A 22,442-nucleotide genomic window follows, 5' to 3' on the forward strand; every position below is an offset into this window, starting at 1 on the left:
CTAGTTGAAGACTGGGGGACAAACCTTTTAATCCCCAATAAACAGGATTTAGGGTATCTGAGACTACTCAAATTTTTTGTAAAAGTAAGTGTCACACCAAGGGGCTTGGTAGTTTTCTATTTATCTACCAACCTACAAATGGATGCAAGAAATTCCACTTGTGTCTTTTGAACTTGCCTTTTTTCTGTGCAGAATGTCCTCACTGTCTGCTAATTATGGTACAGCATACCTAGTGTGTTCTGCTGATCTCACTTGTTGAAGTGAGAGAATGGCTTCATCACCTGGTAGTTACAAGAACTTCCTTAGAACTGGGAACAAGGTGAAAGGTTTTTGCTTCCAATCTACTCTTTCTCTGCTTAAAACTAGACCTTTCAGATGAGTGGTGTATATTCACATGTCCTTTGTTAGAGTAAATATTCTGTACAGGTGATGGGAAAAGTAAAGTACCACAACATCCTTTTTATCTAAAAGGGTTTTTTTCTTGTATGAAAGCAAAGCAGACCTTTTCGAGTCCAATATCATGTTCATTAGACCCGAAACAAATTTACTGATGGAAAAAGATTGGCCCAACTCATTTATATTTTGTTCCTTTTGTTCAGCTATCAAAGAAAAGAGTAGTGCTCACCCAGCTCTGAAAATTATTGTATTCTGACAAGGTCCAAAGTTTTCTTTAATTTTTTTTCTTCAGATTGACTACAACTTTTTTTGCAACAGCTGGAAGTAATTATGCTTTATCTTTTTGCTGGCTAAATGGTTATTGTTCAAGAAGGCTCTAAAGGAAGTAAAATTTTAATGGAACGAACTCAGAAAAACCCAACATATGAATATATATAGGGTTTAACTTGTTCCTAGTGTTTGTGTGGTCACGCAAGGAAGTAGGAAAAAATGAGCATATCTCATTTCCATGATACGATACATTTTGATGCTACCATTCCTTTGAGCTTTGAGAAGGCTTTTCCACACTACTCCTCAAAATGCAAATGTATGCTGTACATTAGCCTACAAGGGCAGTATGTACTCCAGGTCAGATTCCTATATGGTCCAAATACTTGATTTTGTAATGGGAATGTAGGTCTTCTGCAGGAAGTCTTAAGTACCCGAGTTAGAACTACACTATACTTTTTGGTAACTGCTCGACCAGTCCATTAGCCTATTGAAATTGTTGACATGGGTAATTGTCCAAAGGTAAAATGGAGCGGGCACTGTTATTATACGATGAATTTCTGTAGAGGAGTATTCTCTTTCATTAAGGAATTGCTTAAACATGTTGATAACTTAATTTCTGGGGAAATAATCCTGCTCCCATTAAGTCACTGTCCAAGGATTTCACTGACTCCAGTAGAAGGCCACTATATAAAGTAGCATATAAAAGACAGTCATTTACCTTTTTTTCCTAACGAGATGAATCATGAGGAAAAAGCCAGGTTAATGTTCCACGGAGCTTAATTAGTATCAGGTGAGAGCTTAAAAAGGCAGCTAAGGTGATTTCAGGCAGCACTTATATGAAAAGCCTTAATTAAGAAGAGTGATGGCCTTTTACTTAAGTCTCTTCAAGAGTATACAGAATCCCATTTAACTCCTCCAGATCTGGTAGCAAACCATATTTGAAATTCTGTTTTTCTTAGTAAATAGAACAAAACAGCATCTTTGTGGCTACAGTGGACAGTACAGCTGCCTGCTTTCTCAAGGGTGCTAACAGAAATGCAGTGTCACAGAGGGGTGTAGAAGAAAATACAGTTAAGTAGGAATTCAAGAAAAGGTTTACTGATAATTGAAGCATTCATAAAATTACAAATATTTCAGTACAACTGCAATGCAAACAGTCAAATGGTAGAAGACAAAAGTATTTTATAGCTGACTGCTGTGATTATTTTTTTTAATTTGCTTGCAATACACAATCTCACATGGAATTCATTTAGTCGTCTTAAAAATCCACATAAGCTTTAAATTTATCACGTTAGTCAAGGTTTTTTTCTCTTCCTATTTTTTTCACCCCCGTAAGAACAATAAGGTATATGAGGTATTTTAGCTGCAGGGTGCATATTTGGAGAAAGTGCTTCCTGCAGAGCTCTTCTGCCTTTCTGTAAATTAACTGCAAAAAAACCCGGTCATGTTACAGTATGACATTTAGTTTTCTAATCTGTTTAATGCCATGGTTTGCACATGATGTGTTCTGATGTGCTTTTATGTTTTTGATACTAAAAAACCACATTAGAGTTGCAGTAGGGATTCTTTTCACAGACAATATAACTTGTAACAAATTGCGTATTTCAGAAGAAATATAACAAAAGACCTAACCTTTTATCATGTTCATTATTCTAAAAATACAGCCCACATCCTATCTTTCTGTTTGGTGATATAATGTATGAGCACCATTTTGGACACATACACGTGCTGCATCCCTAGCAATTGCATTCATGCATATTTTAATGACTTAAGACTGGCAAAACAAAGTTAGCATTTATATGGTCTCAACTAGTCTCAACTAGAATTTTTGTAACCAAAACTTATGTATGTATATGTGTGCATCTGTGAGTATATGTACACTCTCACACTTCAACTCTCTTTTTCCACAGTGAAAGTATTGTATTGTAGTTCAGCTCTATAGAAGTACAATTAAATCATCATATTTTTCAGTTTTGTACTCATTCATAGAAAAGACCTCACAAAAAGAAAGTAAAAGGTTTATTATACTCCATCTTCTTCAGCCCTTACCATTTCAGATTACTCTCACACCAATTTTCTTGAAGCAGCACCAGCAGATTTCATCCAGTTTTATGTAACTCGTAATTCAGAAATCATGCTAAAGATTTTTTTTTAAGGAAATAAGCATTTTTGCTGTAAATATTCTAATCTTCTTTCCTCTTACTTAACAGAATTTCAAAATATAAATATATGTAATGGGAAAGAGTCCGGGCCTAAGAGGAAAGAAAGAGAGGAGAACTGTAAGACTTGAAAGTATTCAAAACGAAAGCTGAAGACTTTTTTTTTTTTAATATGATCTTCACCTCTCTCCCCCCACTTTTTGTTTTGATCTCTTTCTTTAATCACAATCTTGAAAATTCTCATTTTCAACTGAAAAGCCTACTTCAGAGTGTCTTGCTGTAAGAAGCAAAAAAAAAAAAAGAATCCAGAAGAACATGCAGAAGGATTAAATCCCAGCAACATGTACTGAAAATGTGTTACAAAAGTACTGTCATCATTAAATGAGTTATTCACTGAAGAGTACTCAGCCTACGAGCTAGTGGTCCTGCTTTTGTATTCCTATCCAGAACAAAAGATTTCAGGTTTTGATCGCAGTCACTTGAGGCTCAAAATTTCCATGTACAACAAAACATCATCATCTTGACACCTATTAATTAAACTTCACAACCATTGCACCTAATTGCATGTTTACCATTAGATGATGGAATGATGAAGAGCTAGAACCTAAATTCTGAGGCTAGTTTGTCTAACTGAGGCTGTGTAAATGAATGTATTCTGCAAGAGGTGGATAGAATTTGTCAGAAAGTTGCATTAAGCTACTAATGTGGACTCTTCACTTTAATATCATGTGTTGAGCAAAATAGGCAGTGGAAGGCAATTATCTATGCATTAAGACCAGAATTAGTATTAGTAAAATTCTTTGTCTTTCTTAGTGAAGAGTTGTTTTTTTTCCTTAGCTTGCAAGAGTTTCTAGTTCTTGAAAGGTTTTGGCAATTGGGGAAGGTACCAAATGATTGGAAAATTTCAAATGTTAAGCCAGGCAAGAACGGGGCTGTGGGGAAATACAGGCTTGGCGGTGTCACAGAAGTGTCTGGAAAGATAATCTAGAGAGGAATGCAGAGCCTTGCTGCTGGGACAGAACAAGCCCATGGAACCGTACAGCTAGCGCCTGACAGGGTGTGTAGCTGGCCACATTGGGGAGCCACATGGGCAGCAAGATGAACATGGGTCAGAAGTGGGTTTTTGAAGCAGTGAAGGCTACCACTTACTGGGCTGCACTGGCAAATTCATAGACGGGTGTTCTAGAGAAGAGATTATTCCCCTGCTCTCAGCAGTTTTGGGGAATCATCTTGAATTTTATATGTAGTTTTGAGCCAATGTAAGTAAGAGCAAGTCCCGTGGGCGGCCACTGAGATGTTTAGGCGGCTGAAGCATGTGATGTATGAGAGCAGGTAGAAGGAGCTGTGGTTGTTTAGCTTAGAGAACGCTGAGAGGAAGGGTTTCTCATTGCAGTATTGCAGGTAGACAGATACACAGATACACAGACAGATACACGTTTCTTCAATGGGCATTTTTATTGTTGTTATATGAATTGGTTTGGGAGTTGTCTGTTGCATAAATCCTGAGGTTTGCCATTATCTTTACAGTATAAGCTTTGCATCAAAATCAGGAAAAAAAAACTTTAGTTTTTTAAATATTTCATCTGCTGCACATTCTTTCATCCCTGTCAATTGCTTTTGATGTGCCTGGAGTACTCATCAACAAATTTTCTGTTGTTTTTGCAATCTACCTTCTCAAGACAAGAGTGGTATCTCCTTAATATGTAACCTCCACAATTGTAGTTTGAGTCAGCATGGGACAATTCCCACATACCAGCTTAAATTAGAACCAATGAACTACATTTACAAGCGTTATACTGCATAAATTCTAGTTTAAGGAAAGGTAAAGCCATGGCTATGTACCTGAGGTGCTGAGACATTCAAAGACACACGCTCAGGCATTATTGAGTTGCAGAGTTCTTTTCCATGACCTCTGGCAGCCTAACCAGCTATCAAGAGCACCTTCATAGTATTTCATTTAATGTCTCGCTATGTTAATTTGTCCTCTGGTTTTTCAAAGAAATGCAAAAAGATAGCACTCGGGCACCATTGTTTTTGGGAAAGAAAATATTTTTTTTTCATTCTGATGATTTTCCTCTGTCATGATAACGAATTGTGAAAGCAAAACAGGTGATATAAATAGGTTAAAAAAACTCTGAACTGCTAGGCTAACGCACTAGATGCACAAGCTCTCCTAAAACTCCTGAGAAGAAAACAATTTAAATACGACAACTCGTAGTGAGAACTGCAACATTAAGAGTCCTGACATTAAAAACAAAAACATACTGAGGCAGGTCATTTTAACCTAATTATTATTTATTAAGGTAATTAATTACTGGTTATGTGAGATACTGTGTATTAAAGCAACCGATATGTAAAATGGTCATAATTTGCATATTATGTCTTTTTCTATTGTTTAGGAATTTCCCATAACTTTTCAGTTCCAAAATCACCACTCAGCAAAAATATTTCTCCTGCAGTTCCCCCAAATCAAGATACATATTAGTCAGCTCTCACCGAGTACAAAACCTGTTCTGTTTGTGGCTTCTTTCAAGTTTGTCATGGCTGTGTCTTAGCTTGGCACTGCCCTTTTCGAAGGGGTTAGCCAAAGTACTGTTTGTGCCAGAGGCACAGCCTTATCTAGACTAATTTTGGATAACTGAAAGGTCATAGCCACAAAGAAACAGCAGGTACAATTACTGCCACAGTAGAAGGGTGCGACAAATAACATATGAATACCCAACAGAGTTCAGTATTGTCTTTTGAAGTGGTTCACATAAAGTCCTGATCTTAGGAACAGAATGGAAAGCAATAATTAGGCCCTTTAATTTATCACTGAAATGTTAAAAGAAGTCTGACAGGGTAAACATCAGTTCTGACAAAAAGAGCAGGAGTCATGTGTTTATAGGAAAGATGAAGCCTTGCAGGCAGTTATTCTTCCACTGCTGGGCAGAAGTCCCATTGACAACTCCAGGAAATATTATTATTTCCTCACTTTATTTCTCAGACTTGTGGGAGAAATAAACACACATATTTTAGGTGAGTGATTCTGGTAATTAACAGAGTACCTGAGCCTGCTAATAAAGCATTACCAGAATACAATATTTTTTCCAGCAATTTCATTATTTATACTCTTAAGAGGAGACATAATTGGCTGTACTCATTTAATTCAGGTAGCTTTTCTTTTCCCTTCTTGACCTGCTGTGTCACATAGGGTTGTAAAAAAGTGCCCAAAGAAAACGGAATGCCAGGATGCAGAACAAGGTTTTTCTTCAAACATACAGCTTCAAAACCTCAGAAATGGACAAATTTAGGTTAGTACCATTAATGTGTTTTCTCTTCCAAAATATCTCATCGTGATCTTGTTAGAGTCAAGGTGACCTCTTCTCGTTTATCAGCAGAGAAATTCAGAGAATATTTCAATTTAGCAGCAGCTTTTTAAATTCTGCCATTGTTTCTTTTTCCGTGGAATACAAAGACTTTTGATTGTTTTTGCAAAAACAAAATTGCTGAAGTGCCAATGTTCTGATTAAAGCCTGTTGTTTTATTTGAAAAAAAATTCATGTTTCATATCAGTGACAATGGGACACAGTATCTCCTTTCTAAAACTTGTGTTGGCTGCAAGAAATTGCCCAGCTGTGCAGAACTGAGGAATTGAACCCCAGTTTTCCCATGCCACTCCGGTGGGACATTGCTATCTGTTGCATGGATGTTCCTCTGAGATGTTCATTCTCTATTCTGTTGACTTGATTTATCTTACTAGAAGTTACATCCGATTCCTTGATTTCTTTACACATTCAGCGCAATAACATTGAGATAGTCAATTATGTATGTTCAGTTTTTCATTAACAAGGATTTGCTCTGGTTTCCTTGATCAGGACAGGCTGCAGTTTTGTCCTGTGTCTGTGGGGTTTTTTAATTAATTTTGGCTAGCCCTCATCGCAGTTTGGCAAAGATCAACACAATAGGCAGGCAGTGCTCAAGGGAGGTCCAGGGCATTGTCTATGGAGGGCTTGGGATATGACTTTGCCATGTCAATACTGTTACAGTCAGAGCCTGAATCATAATATAGTCTTCCTTAAAGGACAGAACGTTCTTATGAGTGCTATAAGGAACTAAACCAAAACCCAAGGAAAAACGGACTTCTAACACAACGGATTTACTGCTGGAAAATTACAATAAAAAATTATCATTTTCTCTTTTATTTTAGTGTAAGGGGGAAGAAAGAGCTGAAAGAAACCTTTGAAGCTTAGGGTTTTGTTGATTAAAATTTAAAGAGCAAGCAAAAAAGGCTCAGAACTGCTCCTTGAGAAATCCTTTTAAATAAAATGGTAGTTTGGATTTTCTTAATGTTGCTTTTGTTTAATTGGCTTACAAATAAAAAGCCTTTTCTATAAAGAATTTCAGAAAAATAAGTTTTTTACCTCCATTTGTCTATGGCATCTTAGTTGAAATAACAGAATAACTGGAATTAACTGGTTGATTGATATATCAAACAATAAAGAATCGATAATTGAGAGAGAAATCTGGCTACTTGTGACACTTAATGTATCCCAGACACCTAAACTGGAGCTATACCAGTACTTTCTAAAGTTGTTGTATGTTCATTCTGCTGGATATGTCAGCAAAACTTTATAGCTTCATTGTAGTATTTAGACAATAAAAAGTCCCAGTAGTTAATGTAGATAGAAGCACTTGCAGAGTAGTTAAGCTCAATATGCAATTGTTGATCTTAATGTGACCTAAGAGAAGATACCTATTGAGACCTCCCAAAACTGCAGTGTCGAACAAATGAAAATGTTGCAATTTCCAGATTTTGCAGACCTACACTTTCCAAACTTGGTACAGAGGCTTTCGTAGGTGAAAAAGAAAAACCCAGCTACAAATCAAAGCATTTTTAAAAAATTAGGTCACTAAAACTGAAATGTAAAACAGCTGGGAGATTTGTGCTTTTTCTGAACTCATGCCCTGGGGTATGAATTTGACTGCCAACAGTATATTTGTTAATTGCTGCTGTTGTGATCCAAAGAGCTTCTCAGAGCTTGACACTTACATTGAACATATAAATTAAATTCCCTCTTGATGATGTATATGCAAAGGTATCTCGGAACAGCTTTTTACATTACTTCATGAACATTTTCCACTTCAAAGGTCTGTAGCAAGTTTTTCCCTTCTCCCATTAATCTTTCTGCAGAGAAGTATACTGTCTATGTAGGTAGTGATAATGTTTTACTAACTAACAAACTGTTTTCCAAATTCATTTATGGCATTATTGGAATGTGGTGCTTGTTTATAAATTTGTCTATTAGTATAGAGGTAGTATAGAGGTAAGTCGATTTTTATTCACTGAAAAATAGCAAGTAGAATGTTAAGATGTATTTTGGATATCAATAAGTTAACTTACGTAAAGGTTTCTGTTTCAGCTGAATGAGAAAATATTTTCTTTAATATTACTGTTAGCTATGTGAAAACCCACTAGATCTCTCTGGACATTGCTTAATAAATTACAGAAGTACAAGAATAATGAACTACAAACATGACCTAGCAGAGGTTGCTAAAGTCACAATGCCCGTTTCTTTCCTGTTTCTGTCTTGATACGTGTTTATTACTGTGTTTAAGGCCATGAGCTGAAGGTAAAAAGGTAAAGCTGGAGGTGAAGGTAAAAAATAACTAGAGCAGGGTCGAAACTGAATTTCTGCCAGATACATAAGCTTTACAACAGGTAGAAATCTGCTTTTTGTATTCCACATACAGCTGCATGGCATTTTAGCAGGGCCAGCTTCAGCTAACAGCAGTCTAGTTCTACGTCACTCCGCCTGGATAGAAAATGCCTGGAGTTAGTGTTACCTGTAGTTTGTAAGGGCACCCTGAACTGGAGTTACCGTGCTGTATGCCCCAAGTACAAGTGCGATATGGTGGTAGCCTTTATAAGAAATGTCTCAGACACTTTGGGGAACTGTCTGTCCCCAGATACCAAAACATATGACGTGGGCATGTGGTATAGGCTCACATTCCATCTGGGGGTGTGTTTGATCTCAGGCCAAAAGGTAGCACAAATCCAAGCTTTCATCCTGGCATTCCGGCATTTGCCTCAAACCACTCACCAGCGCAGCTTTATATCCGACATTGACAAGTTTGGATTAAGGGATAGTCTCGGGTTTCTACTTAAATGCAATTCTTAAATCAATACAATCATTTGAATTTCTATTCCTGTGTATTAAAATATGCATTTCCAAGAACAGAAGAATTGGTAAGGTTGACAATACAGTTTGCAGGAGCTATGACACACCCATTAAAAATAGACGGGGACATACACAGTCTTTCTGTAAAAGTAACTCAGGCACTACAAATGATGAACGTATACAAATGAACAAAATGACCTTAACTTTTTTGCCCTTAGTGAGGTAGCCTCCTTTGTTCCTATTTTGTAAGAGACTATTTTCAGATCAAATAATTTATTCTTCTACAGCATGTGGCTTACACGCGATATAACTACTAGGTGTTTAAAATACAGGAAGAATATTGAAGAAGGGTGCCGTTAGAGTTGATCAATTTGTGTTTGGAATCTGCAGATAAATTGTGGTGTATATTGTGTGAATAAGATAGTTATTGGCATTCAGAGTGTAAGCTTCTGGTTTGGGGGAGGGGTTGTTTGGTTTCCCAAAGAAATTTGGCAATTTCAGTACCATGTAGCAATCTATAGGTTGTAAGGACTGTTCCGAACATAAGAGAATCATTAACTGAAATTAGCCGTAGTAGGAAAGTCTGCAATTTCACTTCACATAATACATTTATGCACAGCTAGTGTTTTTTATTCTGGTGTGGGGGTTTTGTGTTTTTGTTGTTTTTTTTTTTTCCAGTTTATCATTTCTGCTCTGCAATTCTGTAAGAGGTGGCTCACAATAGAGGCTTTACTGCTTGGACTCTAGATAGTGAGGTCCTCCTTATTCTCACCCTTCTTACACACTCTCCCTCTCAACATAAACACGCGCACACACACATACACCTACTGTCAGAGTTGATGTACTGATTAGTTGTGTTGTTTCTTTGTTGCCCAAATGTTGTTCATTAAGAACAAAGACATCAAAGAGCTCCTGTGCTCTTCAGAACAGCTGAGTACTCGCTGGATGTACTCAGCAATTTCAGTATTTATACAACTTCCAGAGGTTTTGTCGGAAACAATTTTCCCCATAAGCTGCAATCAGGGTAGGAACTTGCTTTGCAGTTTCCAGCTACTAATTCCAAAAAAGAAATTGACCTCCCAGCTGTAATTGTGACACTTGCATGGCACCAAGGCCTTAAAAATCCCAAGAACAGCAAATACCCCTCTGCCCCCAAACAACAGTGAATAGAGCTGACAGTCCGGTGACTGCCAGATGGGTCTGTCGCGACAAGGTAGGTTTGAAGTCGAGTCAGCAGGTCAGTGTCAGGATCAGTAGCGTGCGTGGCCAAGCACGGACATACTACCATCATAGCTCAGATGAGGGACCATGGCAGAGGCCCAAGATTAATTGTGGGCCCCCAGCAAGACTTCTTACAGCTTTTTCTCACCTGGTTTCACTTTTTCGCAGAAGTCTGATCAAAGATTATGCAGCAGCACTGTATCAGAGCTGGCCTTGGAGACAGGCAGCTAAAATCCACTGGGAGGAGAAGGTGTTGCAGAATCTCTACGCCTTGTTCTAGGCCCTGATAGCAATGACTGCAGACACTAATGAGGATTCAGCTGTACTTAATATAATCTGATCAGAACATTTATATGTAATTGACACTGTTGGCTTCAGGTTTAGTCATTTTCAAGCTTTCATAAAAAAGGCTTGCACCTTGTAGGGCAGAAGGTAATTTTAGCTTATTTTTCTTCAGAGGTAAAAAAATCCTTTTCTTCAAAGTAGCTATTTTAACGTCCAATTTCAAATTGCTGCTTTTGGAGTAATGATTGCTAGGAATCTTGCGAAGACTCAAACCCAGTGCTTATTGCTCAGTAATAAATGCAATAAATTCCTAAGACTTTTGGATTGCTACAGAAAATTTTACAATCAAGTTATTATAGTAATGTGAATTCAGATTTTTCTAGAGAAATGAAATGCACTAAAAATTTACTCATACCAGAGTCTGTCACAAGAGGAAAAATAATTAAACTGTGGGAGGTTCTCCAGCAGGACTTAAGATGGGGACAGTGTGTTTTGTATCCTGCTCTCTCCTTACATATATGCCTTTTTTCCTCTTCTCTTCATAGCAACCTTTGAATTCCACTCAGATGAGACTAATATAAAAGTATTTAATAGAATCATAGAATCATTTTGGTTGTAGGAGACCTTTAAGATCATCAAGTCCAACCATTAACCTAGTAATGCCATGTCCACCACATGACCACGTCCCTCAGCACCACGTCTGTCCGTCTTTTGAATACCTCCAGGGCTGACGACTCAACCACTTCCCTGGGCAGCCTGTTCCAGTGCTTGACAACCCCTGCGGTGAAGAAATTTCTCCTAATATCCAATCTAAACCTCACCTGGTGCAACTTGAGGCTGTTTCCCCTTGTCCTATCACTTGTTACTTGGAAGAAGAGACTGACGTGCCCCCTCACTACCCCCTCCTTTCAGGGAGCTGTAGAGAGCGATAAGGTCTCCCCTCAGCCTCCAGCTCCAGGCTGAACAACCCCAGTTCCCTCAGCAGCTCCTCACAGATGTGGTGTATTTAACCACATCTTACTGGTTATGTTACTATTTTTTACTTTTACCATACCACACAAATTTATTAATTGTGTAAATGTATTTAAATTTGCAACTGGACTTTTTCATCATGAATCAGTTCTGTCACGTGAGAACTGAAATTCTTTGGTTATTCTAATTTGGGTGTCATGATCTTTAAAATTTGCTTCCATCTCTGATAGTTTCATTTTTGAACCTTCATTCATTTTAGCCATTCTGTTCCTGACGTAAACTGGTAGAGCCCATCTGTGTATCAGACCAGATACAGACCGTAATATCTCTCCCATTATCACTGCATAACAACCACACTTCTGTACTGTTTTATTTTTTTTTCCTTGCCTAACTTTGAGCAATACGTAATCCTGTGTCTCTTGGGCTCTAAGACAACTTTTTTCATGGAATAAAATTTGCTGCCCTTTATATTCTCACAAATTCACATCAGCTAAAAAGCAGGAAATTCAGTTAATTCAAAGAGACTTTCAGGCTCATCCACAGATATTGCTGAGTACATAGATTTCACAGAACTTGCACCTTCAACCAGAAAATTTCAAGAATTCTCTCTGTCCAAATCCTGGTGGTCTTCAGTAACAGACAGGATTTGTTCTCTTTGTTTCTCAGTATTTTGCTTTTGTAATACAAATCCTTGCTTAGAAAGCTGCTCCTGTATGCTTTTCTGCACAACTGAGATTTGTGTGATAATTTTACCTGAGGTTTTCTTTCTCTGAACTGTTCTGCATAGCTCTCGCCACTGCCTAAACGCAAATATATATGTGTAATCTTCAGAGTTCTTTCAGTGAGCACTCACTGAAGAAATTTGATAGCTGTTTTATGTAGAAACACATGATAATATAAACCAGAGCATTTGTTCTGAAGTTTATGTTGAGAAATAAATGACTCCTATATTAGCATTAGGCAGATCCATATAAAACTTAGCCCTTTGTCAGTAGCAGCTGACAGCACTACCTCAGAAGATTCATTTTTACCTTCCTTCCCCAAAGTGATGTTAATTCACAGATCTGCTTTTAACCATGTTATCTCTATTTTCTGTTGTTTGTCATTAACTAACAGTACTAATATAAATCATGTTTGTAAGTCTCAAACTCTTGATTGTGTTGTGTTGCATTCTTGATCACGTTCAGTTTCTCTTGTAAGCTCAGATGTTACAAGCCTCAATCTTGGAAATGTTTTGTGCCCTCCTTTGTCTTGATTCTTCCTCCATTTTTAACCTTTTTTTCCCCCTTTTAATTGGTACATTTATAGCCTTAAGTCATTCTTGTGAAATACATTTTGGTCATTCTTAAAGAGATGAATTTGGAAATGATGCCGAAGGTTCAATGATAATATATCAGAAATTCTGCTTTTATGCCTGTCCCTATAGCTCTCAGATACCATGGTTGTAGTCACCCAATGCATTGGTAAGCGTGGAGATTACTTGGATTGGAATCCTAGTCCTCCTGTATCTGAAGATTCATTTAAGAGAACACTGAAACGAGGCTTAGCAATGTCTTTAGATGAGTTAAGGGTACTACAAGGCAAAGTAATTATGTTATCCATCAAAACTATGCTGGGAAAAGTTTTGTTGCTTTTCATTATTTCCACTGTCATTCCAAGTGCCAAATTTTCTGTGAAATTTGGAGATTACATTCTTGAACAGGCCACAGAGAACTCTAAAGTCACAAATCAAATAAGTAGGAAAATCAATTTCTTTAACTGAAGAAAACTGTATGAACAAGTAATCCTAATAGCATTTTTTCTTGCAACCTACCATCAACATATTGTATACTGACATAAAAATAGACTAAAGTATCTCTAAAATTAAAAATGGATCTGTATATATATATTTCCCAAGACATTCTCATATTGTACAGCATTTGATCAATTCTCGCTGACTTTTATAACTATTGATGAAACAACAAATTATCCAGAAATAACTGATCAATATTAGAATCAGTTCCTGGACTTCTTATATTATCAATGGGTATGTTATTACTTTGTAAATTGTGATTGTATTTTCTTACTTATTGTTTCAAGGCTTAGGCATATTTACATACCAAACCAATCAGGAAATTCTTTAAACACTATTATTCTCTAAAACTCTGCATAACCTTGCATAAATGTATGCACTGTAGCAACACTGATACTGCATCCTCTCTGTTCTCATCCATTCATTCTAGACAAATTGTAGGGCAATTTCTCACTCTGTGTTTTCAGCCACATACTTTAAAAATAAAGTGAAATATTCCAAATCATCTACATTAGAAGATGGGAAATAAACAGTTAGTCTGCCAGAAAAAATGTCTTTTCATTCTCTTAATCAGTTGGCGTGAAGGTAAGTACTTATATCTGTTCCGTGTAAATTATCAGTATACGGCTGTAGGGCTAAATATGAGGGATGTTTAAAAGCACGATACCAGGGTTACCTTTCAGTGGCAAAGTGTGCTGTGGTATTGATTTACGTAGCGCATAGAGTAGTTCATCCGTACACCATTTTTTAAAATAGGGCAAGTCTGTTTATGGGATATAAAATCACCACCTGTTTACTGTGAAACCCTGCAACAAGTGCATTAAACAGATTTTCAGAAATGTACATCTACAACCAAAGCTCTTTCATTATAATGTCTGTTTTTAAGTAGACTATGGCTTAGCATAGCACTTTCCATATTAAAGTTTTTAGAGCAGGAGTATGCCATTATACATATTAATCCATTTGTGCTCGAAGTGGGATTTTCCTGGAACATAATTAATTGTTGGCATAAGAGATCTGGGAATTAATATTTCTGTAGTCCACTTCCAGTTTTAGACGTAAGACTTTGTGATCTAAAAAGTCTGTATTCGCTAAAAAGAAGGTATAAAGGCTAGACTGGCTTAGCTTTTCTGCAGCCTTGCCTTCCAAAGGCTAACCGCCCAGGTAATTTTTCTTTTATTCCTGCCCCCTCGCCCCAAGATACATCATGGCCCAAAGCTTGTACAGTTCACAGCTGTTCTGATCCTCCTCCGTTAACAAATAGATGATCCTTCCCTTTCTCTGTAACACTGTGGTACTTTAAAGTCTGGACTGCGCAAATTAGAAACAGTGGTCTGAGTTGTTCAGGTGTTAATCCAAGAAACAAGAAAGATGGAGTGTTTTTAGAAGTCCTAGTTTTCATACAGAAAACACAGCCCTGTCCACTATGTAAGAAGAAAGTGAAGGTTACAAAGGCAGTCAGAGAGTTCAAAAGTGCTGGAATTAAACTTATCTGAAAAGCTCTTTTAATCTAATCCCATTAATGCAAAGCTGAATGTTAGGGTTAAAGTTTTCTCTGCTTTCAAAGCAGAAATCCCCTCACATGCAGCCTTGCCAACCAGTATATGATTCAGCAGGCATTTCCTTCTTGAGCAGTGGGAGTAATACTGAGAGGCCAGCGAATAATGGTAGGTTGTAATCAAATGCAGGCCAGCCACTTGACAGTATTGAAGTACTCTGCACGGATGGGTTCTTCAGCTATTTACTGACTGCAGAGGCGTGTGGAGTCCTCAGTGGTATTTGAAGTTATGAGGAGTCATTAGATGTACATGTTTAGTAGTTACAGAGCATATAAAATTGACTTCTAAATCTCAGTTTCTGAAAATCTACCGTCGGAGTTGGAAATCTGCTTACCCATATAGATCAGCTGGTAGACACAGACTTGAAGACTTAAGGAACAAATGAGTGTTTGTCAAAGTGAGGAAGGCACCCAAAATGTGTATTTTCCTTAACTCAAATAACTAGACATTGGATTTAAGCTCCATGGTTGGAAAATGTCACTTGTCCTATAGCTTATGTGAAGCATGAGGCATCTCTCAATACTAAAATGTATTCTGTGCAACGTGTTCCAATGCTGACTTACGCTGAGACAAATTCCTACTGAACTTCAGAGGAAAACTTGTTTGTTTAAGGACAAGAAGCACTTGGAGAGAGGGTGTCATGAATGGAGTGATGCACTCCTAAGAGAGAAGCAGCAATATATTTATTGATATAAAGCAGCGATTTAACAAAGTTTGATAGTAAACGCAACAGTGGTTTAACAGGATTCAATGGCAAGGTACACTTGGTTATGTACTGCATAGAGGACAGGGTTGGACAAAACTGTCAGGGAGACCCTCCCGTTGAGTCATGAGGTTCAGAAAGGACCCCCTTGCTTTCTAAACTCCTTCTCAGGGAGGAGTCTAGGTGTGGCTGGATCCAGTCCTAGTCCCAGACTCGGTCAACAGTTTATGTCTAAAGGATTATGTATGTACAATCAATCCTTTATATCACTTATCTAAGATTTCAGAGTTTAGCATGCTATTAGTCGCTTACTGAGGATCTGTTGTGGCAAGGAATCTCTCAACCTGGAGGAGTAACCTTCAGAGGCGTCCCTGCTCCAGGGGAGATCTTCGAAGGGCTCTTGGGCTGTCCACTGTTTATTGCGTCAAGAATTGACTTATAGGCATATCTGCATATCAGCCACAGTATTGGTACTGTGGTTAGGTGCACACATTGATCAAGTTAGCCCTTGGCTATCCTGTTATCTGTCTCCCCTGAATCCACTTTAAGCCAGATGCCACCATCATAACCAGATGCAGCCGTTATGACCACCGGTGGTGGTTATTATTTCGGCAGTCTTAAAGGAGATAAAGGTCAGGTTGGGGAGGGGGAGCACACGGTCCCAGAGGGGCAGCAACTATACTTACAATACGGAAAACAGCTCATTAGAGCTGGTTGGAGAATTTTGACCCAAGGCTTGTGATATGTATATACACTTATATGTACGTCTATATAAAATACACAAATAAAAATTTATAGTATAGACAGTTTTCTTTGCAGCATGCTGCACATTTCTGGTATCTTTTTCAAGCCGTCGCCCTGCCCAGAATGTCCTGTTTAGCTTCTGTCTCCTGACAATACATTAAGACACTGAATTAAAGCTATCCTACCTGGTAAAACACCTCTGCAGCACTGCTAGTAGTTTTTAGTTTCTGGCTCATTGGTTTTTGTGGATAAAACAATAATAGTTATTTGTCTTCTGAATCCAGTTTTTCAAGAAAAAGGTTAAAACTGCCTGTTTAGCCTAATCTTTATTTTTTTAATTGAAAAAAAAATAATTGTTCAGCTGTAAATGTTCCAGAATTACAACCTCTCAGTTCAGTCTCTCACAGTAAAAGTAGATGTGACATCAGGTACCCAAACATGACATGCATTTACTCCATGCCTTAAAGCAATTAACTAAGCAGAATTTCACAGAACAAACACCTTAATACTAACATTATGTTCCAGTTTAAACCAGTGTTTAATGTATCACAGGGAGTGGCATTTGAACAGGAAACAAATCTGTTTAGGTTCATCTTGTCCAGGAAAGTATATCAAGAGGTTTTAACCATGCTAAAGAGAGCGGTATGATGGGAACAAATGCATCTACAAACATAGTGAGAGTTCCTTGTCAATTTGCAGCTATAGATATCGGAGTATTTAACAAACAAAGAAAGTGGAAATACTGAAGCTACTGATAAAACTGACACAAGAACTACGTCTGTACATCTCAGATTTGATGTCACAGTAGCAATAAAATGTAATTTTAGTATCTGCTTAAGGTTGAAAAGAATCTTTTCTTATTTAAGTCAAATGCCAGAAACAATTTTTTTTTTTTAAATAATATAAATATATATACACTTGAGCTACTCTCAGAAGAAAACCCTGTTTCATGTATGTTCTTATTAGGTCTCTTAAATGACAGCTGTTCTCACAACAGCGAAATAAAGCGCATATTATGTTGTCATTTCATATGTTTTTAAAGTGAATAGTAGCAATCATCTTCAAGGATGTGCTAGTATAATTATATTTCTATTTTAAATCCATTTTTAATAAACGATCCAATTTACATTTGTCTATAGATACGTAAATTTACATTCTAGACACAAATATCACCAGGGCTAACTATAGTGCTGTAGGAATTATACTGTATAAATCCTGAATGAATTATAACTCTATATAAGGACCTACATGTTATCATTGAAATATTCCTTATATAATATGGAATCCAAATAAATGGAAGAACTGTTTCTATGAAATACTTAAAAGCTAAGAGTCTCTAAGATTCTGCTGTGGAATTCTTACAGATTCTGCATCTGCATGTGCTTGATACGAACCCTCAGCAAAGTGTGAACACATTTTTCCTTATATTCTGAAGAGGGGAGGTAGTGATACAGTCCACGTAGTTTCTATGCCGTTTTCAGACAAAACTGCAGTTGGAACATGAAAGCATTATTCAATATCAAAAACAGTTAACAAATAATACAAGAAGTGAATAAATTTAACAAATGTTGACAGTGAGTTGCAATCTCAGAATGATACACCCTTAGTTGCTTTTTTTTCAACTGTGGATCTCTTGCAGGTTATGAAATTAGATCGTCGTTTTAAACAGGTCTGCTTTCTGCTACTTTCAGCAATGGCTAGGTGCACCTAGAGCAGGTAGATAAAACTTCTGTTAGCTGGTATGGAGAAGAAGATAGACATGATCTTCTCCATTATTCTGTGCACTAAATGGGTTCAGAATTTCAGATTTTTTTTCTGACAATGCTAATAGACTAACATGAGGTTTTGCAATATAGAAAATACTTTGCAACTTTGGGTTTTGCAGGCTAGGCTGCATCAATGCTTCCTCTAAATCCCTAATTACTATACCCAAACTGAAATAGTTGCCAGACTGATGAATCAACATGTACTAACTAAAGCTTACTTGAACTTCTGTTTTGGTATTCATCTTCATATAGATTCACTTGTTTAATTTTTGACAAACATAGTTCTGCAGCAGTTTAAATCCAGAATATTTATGAAAGCAACATTGACCAACTAAACAAAAAAGGTAAATCTGTCTTAGGAAAGGTTAGTCTTAGACCAACATTAACAGTATATACCGTCAGTTTATCAGGTCAGACCAGGCCATTAGGAAATTGGTCCAAAAGAAGTAAAATAGAAGAATAAAAGCAATAGGTGATGAATAGAACTGCAGACCACAGCAGACAAATAAGCAAAAACGTGAAACAAAGTCTTCATGCTTTGTGATAAGACAATATTACTACAAGAATAAGATTATTAGTCAGTAAATGTAAATGTGCTTTACTGTAAATTTCATGAAGAGCTGACAAGGGGGTCTCTAAATAGTAAGCATAAAGGGAAGGCGCAGATGAAAAACCATAATACAGATGACTTTTTAGATAGAGCAGAAAAATTACAGTAATCCATATTAGAGAGCATAATACGGATGCTACAGAGGATTGGAAAACACTGGGGAAATTTAATTCAACTACTTTTTGCTTCAGTAAAGAAATAATAGTGATTCATTATATTAATTCCTTTGACATATTAGGATGTTTAAGGTTTAGGAAGTGAGATTCAGGATCTGTAGATACTGCTGTGAGTATTGTTTGGGTAGCCGTTCAGGTCTATCACCATGTTTAATGGCTGGATCCCAGAGATCACTGACCAGAGATCACTGAGGTGGTAACAGGCATTGGTCAGACCTCATATGCTTACAGTACAGTATCATTTTAGCTAGAGTCTTTGGGGGCTCTTAGAATACAGATAACAAAAAACTTTTAACTACAGAAACACGGTGAAAGACAACTTTGCATTGGAATTGCAAGTATTATAGACAGACATATTAAAATCATTAAGTGATAAAGAAGCAAAGCGTCTTAAATTACCGAGACTTATTAAAAAATACTTAGAGGCAAATACATTCATTCACACAGATTTTAAACTGGACAAGATTGTCAGACAGCTTTAAATTGCACATTTTCAGAAATAGAGTGAGACATTTACATAAACACTTTGGTAGACAACATGGCTTTTTTAATTACCTTCAAACACATTTTCTATTGTGATTATTAAAATTTTAATCTGTACCTGTGCTAACTCAGCATATTGTCTTGAATGGAGCGTCATAAATATTGAAAGATATTATTCATAAACATTTAGCCATTTCCAAGTGGTGTTTCACTTCAAACCAGATTGTTAACTTCATTATTCACTTTCTGTTTGGATTCATACTAAAAAAATTAAGTTAATTTTAACGTTGACTAAAACAGGCTGTTGCTGTACCTAAAACACAGTAATGGAAAAAATTTGCTTTGGGCATCACAAAAATTAATATGGGATTAAATTTCTTAAATTATTAAGTAATTTATTAAGTTTAAGTCCCAAGGCAAAAGAATGCAGTGTGGCTCAAGTAACTACTCATGCACCTCAATTTGAATTGAGAATTCTGAATATTCTCAGTGAAGAAATTTAAGTCGACTGGGTTAGAAGTTATGCGTACAAAAGATTCATCACACAATCAATGAAACACTTCAGTAAAGGTCTGGAATGTGTCTACATGCATAATACTAAAAGGCTACCTTTGCTGAATGCACATTTTCTATTAATATTTAGTCCAAACCTGCTTGTGAGCACCTTGAGCGGAGATATTCCAATCAAGCCCTTAGCCTATAGGGGCAAGAAGTGGTTCTTTTTGACCAGCCAAATTTGGATATTCTGCATTGAAATCCATTTGACCCATACTTGTAGATACCTCACATTTTGCATTATTTTCTGTTGGTTTAGTTACATGCTGAGGGAGAAGAGCAAAAGGATAGATAAACATGCCAATAAGAGACAAGTAAGCTATTATCCATCCCTTTGACTGTTTACACTGAATAAAATAGGCATTAGTATTCCAGGCTTGTGACTTTACCTCTTGGCTCTTAGACTTTTAAATGCAGTTGCTAATAATCTCCATGCATTCATGCATGCTGACAGATATGCCACAACACTTTAATCAGCATTGGCTACAAGGCTAATAAAGGTTAGTAATAAAATAAAATTCTGTAGGGGCTCCCTCTTTACAGGCAATATCAAGCCCTATGAACTTTTAATGCCTGCTCTGTCTATTTAGATAGTCATGGCTCAAAGCCTGTATTAAAAATAGCAAGGAATGCTTACTCTGAAGTGTTTGAAAATATTGCAAATTACACTGTAGTATTGGCTTACTCCAAACTAATCTTATCCCTTACTGACCTTTGCAGAAACACTTCTCTTTCATTTGGCAGCTTCATTTCCTTTCTTTCCTTCTGTCTTATTCCCCTGTCCTTTTACCTGTAGTTTATTTAGTCATCAGAAATTGGTGTGAACGGGCTGCTGCTTTTTAACTATGTCGCTGATAGGTTTGTTGTGTTCACCCAGAAGCAAATACCTATTTCTCATTCCATTCCCATTGCAGCTTCATTTTCATCTCAATATTGTATTCCTCAGGAGCTGCACAATACATTTCTTTTGAGGAAAGCAATGAATGTATTTATTCTGTGCTTTACCTCTGTACAGGGTACTGTGGATTTTCCTATCCTTTATACATTTTATAAAAAAGCTAAAATTCATCAGGAAGCTAAAAATAACTGCAGCGAGTCAAGAAATAAACATGTACACATGCATTCTCAATAAAGGTCTTTTGTTAGCATTATTTATTAAAAATAGATGGAATACAGTACAATAGCAATGCAAAAATTAGTAAGCTCAGTGGAAAGCTAAAATCTTTCTCACAATGAAAAATGGATATATCTTTTATTCTTTAAGATCACAAAGCTTCTATGAGGTCTAATTCTACCCTGGTAGTCAATATAAGTTTCCAGACTTCATAGTGGAAATCAGATCTTTTTACAGTCATGAAGAAAAAAGTGAACCTGGAGTAGTCTTGACAGAATGAGTGTATTTAACTATGGAACCGCTATTTCATTTCAAACCACATAAAATAAAATAACCAGACATTGATCTGTACCATCTTGTTGTTTCATCTGAGAGTCGCCACTCGCAGGACTGGCAGATATTGGATTCTTGTTTCCAGGCTCCCATCCTAATCCAGCAGTCAACGGGCTTGCCAGACTCCTATAAATTTGTGGCAAAAGCAGCCTGGCATTGACATGCCCATAGAAGCTATTGTTATTTAGGTAGTTTGTGAGTTAATAGGTCTTCTGGTTCATTCATCTGTAACGACATTATAATTGTATTCTGAGTGTAATTGATTCCAGTAGTGCCAGAGCCATGGACAGGACATACAGTTTTGCCCAGTGCTCCTCAAAAATAACCTTATAATCCCATAGGATATCATTCTGTTGTGCTCCAGTTTCCATGGGTGAGCTATCCACAGTGTCAGAGTACTGGCTGTATTGACTCCCAGTGTGTTTTGGAAGGTCCTCCTTTGCCAGTAGCCCGGGCTGTACTCTATACTTCAAGGAGCAGAGGCTCATAGATGTTCTCATGTCAACATTCACAGCTTGTCTGGATCAACCTCCATCCTCAATGATAACTTTTAAGGTGCCTAGGAAACAGAGAGCTCCTGGAGGACGAATGGGTCTGTAGAACAGGTACCCTCACTTTCAAGGATTAAAGTTTGTATAATCTATAAATAGATGAATTGATGTTCTGTTCCTGCTCATTACGTGATGATGAGGGGCCCAGAATTATCCCAGAAGCAAAGAACCAAGGGAGGACATTTCTTCTTCCTTTTCAAGGCTTCTGTTTTACAGGTGGTGGGTAAGGTTTTATAGCCTACTGTAAGCTGCCACTCAAACTCAGGTGTAGGGAGGACTCTATACCTACTTGAAAGATCTGCCAAATCCTCTCATGTCTTCTCTTTCTGATGAGATCCATCTTCCCTTACTGTGACACAAAATACATTGCACTGGAGGGTTGCTTCATTGAAGCCTTCTTCAGACTTTTCTACCAGATCCTGAGTTTTTACCCTTGTCGTTTCAGCTGAATTATTCTCAGGATGTCCCAGAGACGCTGAGGGTAGTCAGAGGCCCAGAGAATCCTGGTGCTGACCATACTGCAGGGTTGTTTGCCCTGCCCTCATAGCCAGAGACACTTGTGTATCTGCCATGCTAACAAATATCAAACAGT

This window comes from Vanellus vanellus, assembly GCF_965231255.1.
Source record: "Vanellus vanellus genome assembly, chromosome: 12".
NCBI lineage: Eukaryota > Metazoa > Chordata > Aves > Charadriiformes > Charadriidae > Vanellus > Vanellus vanellus.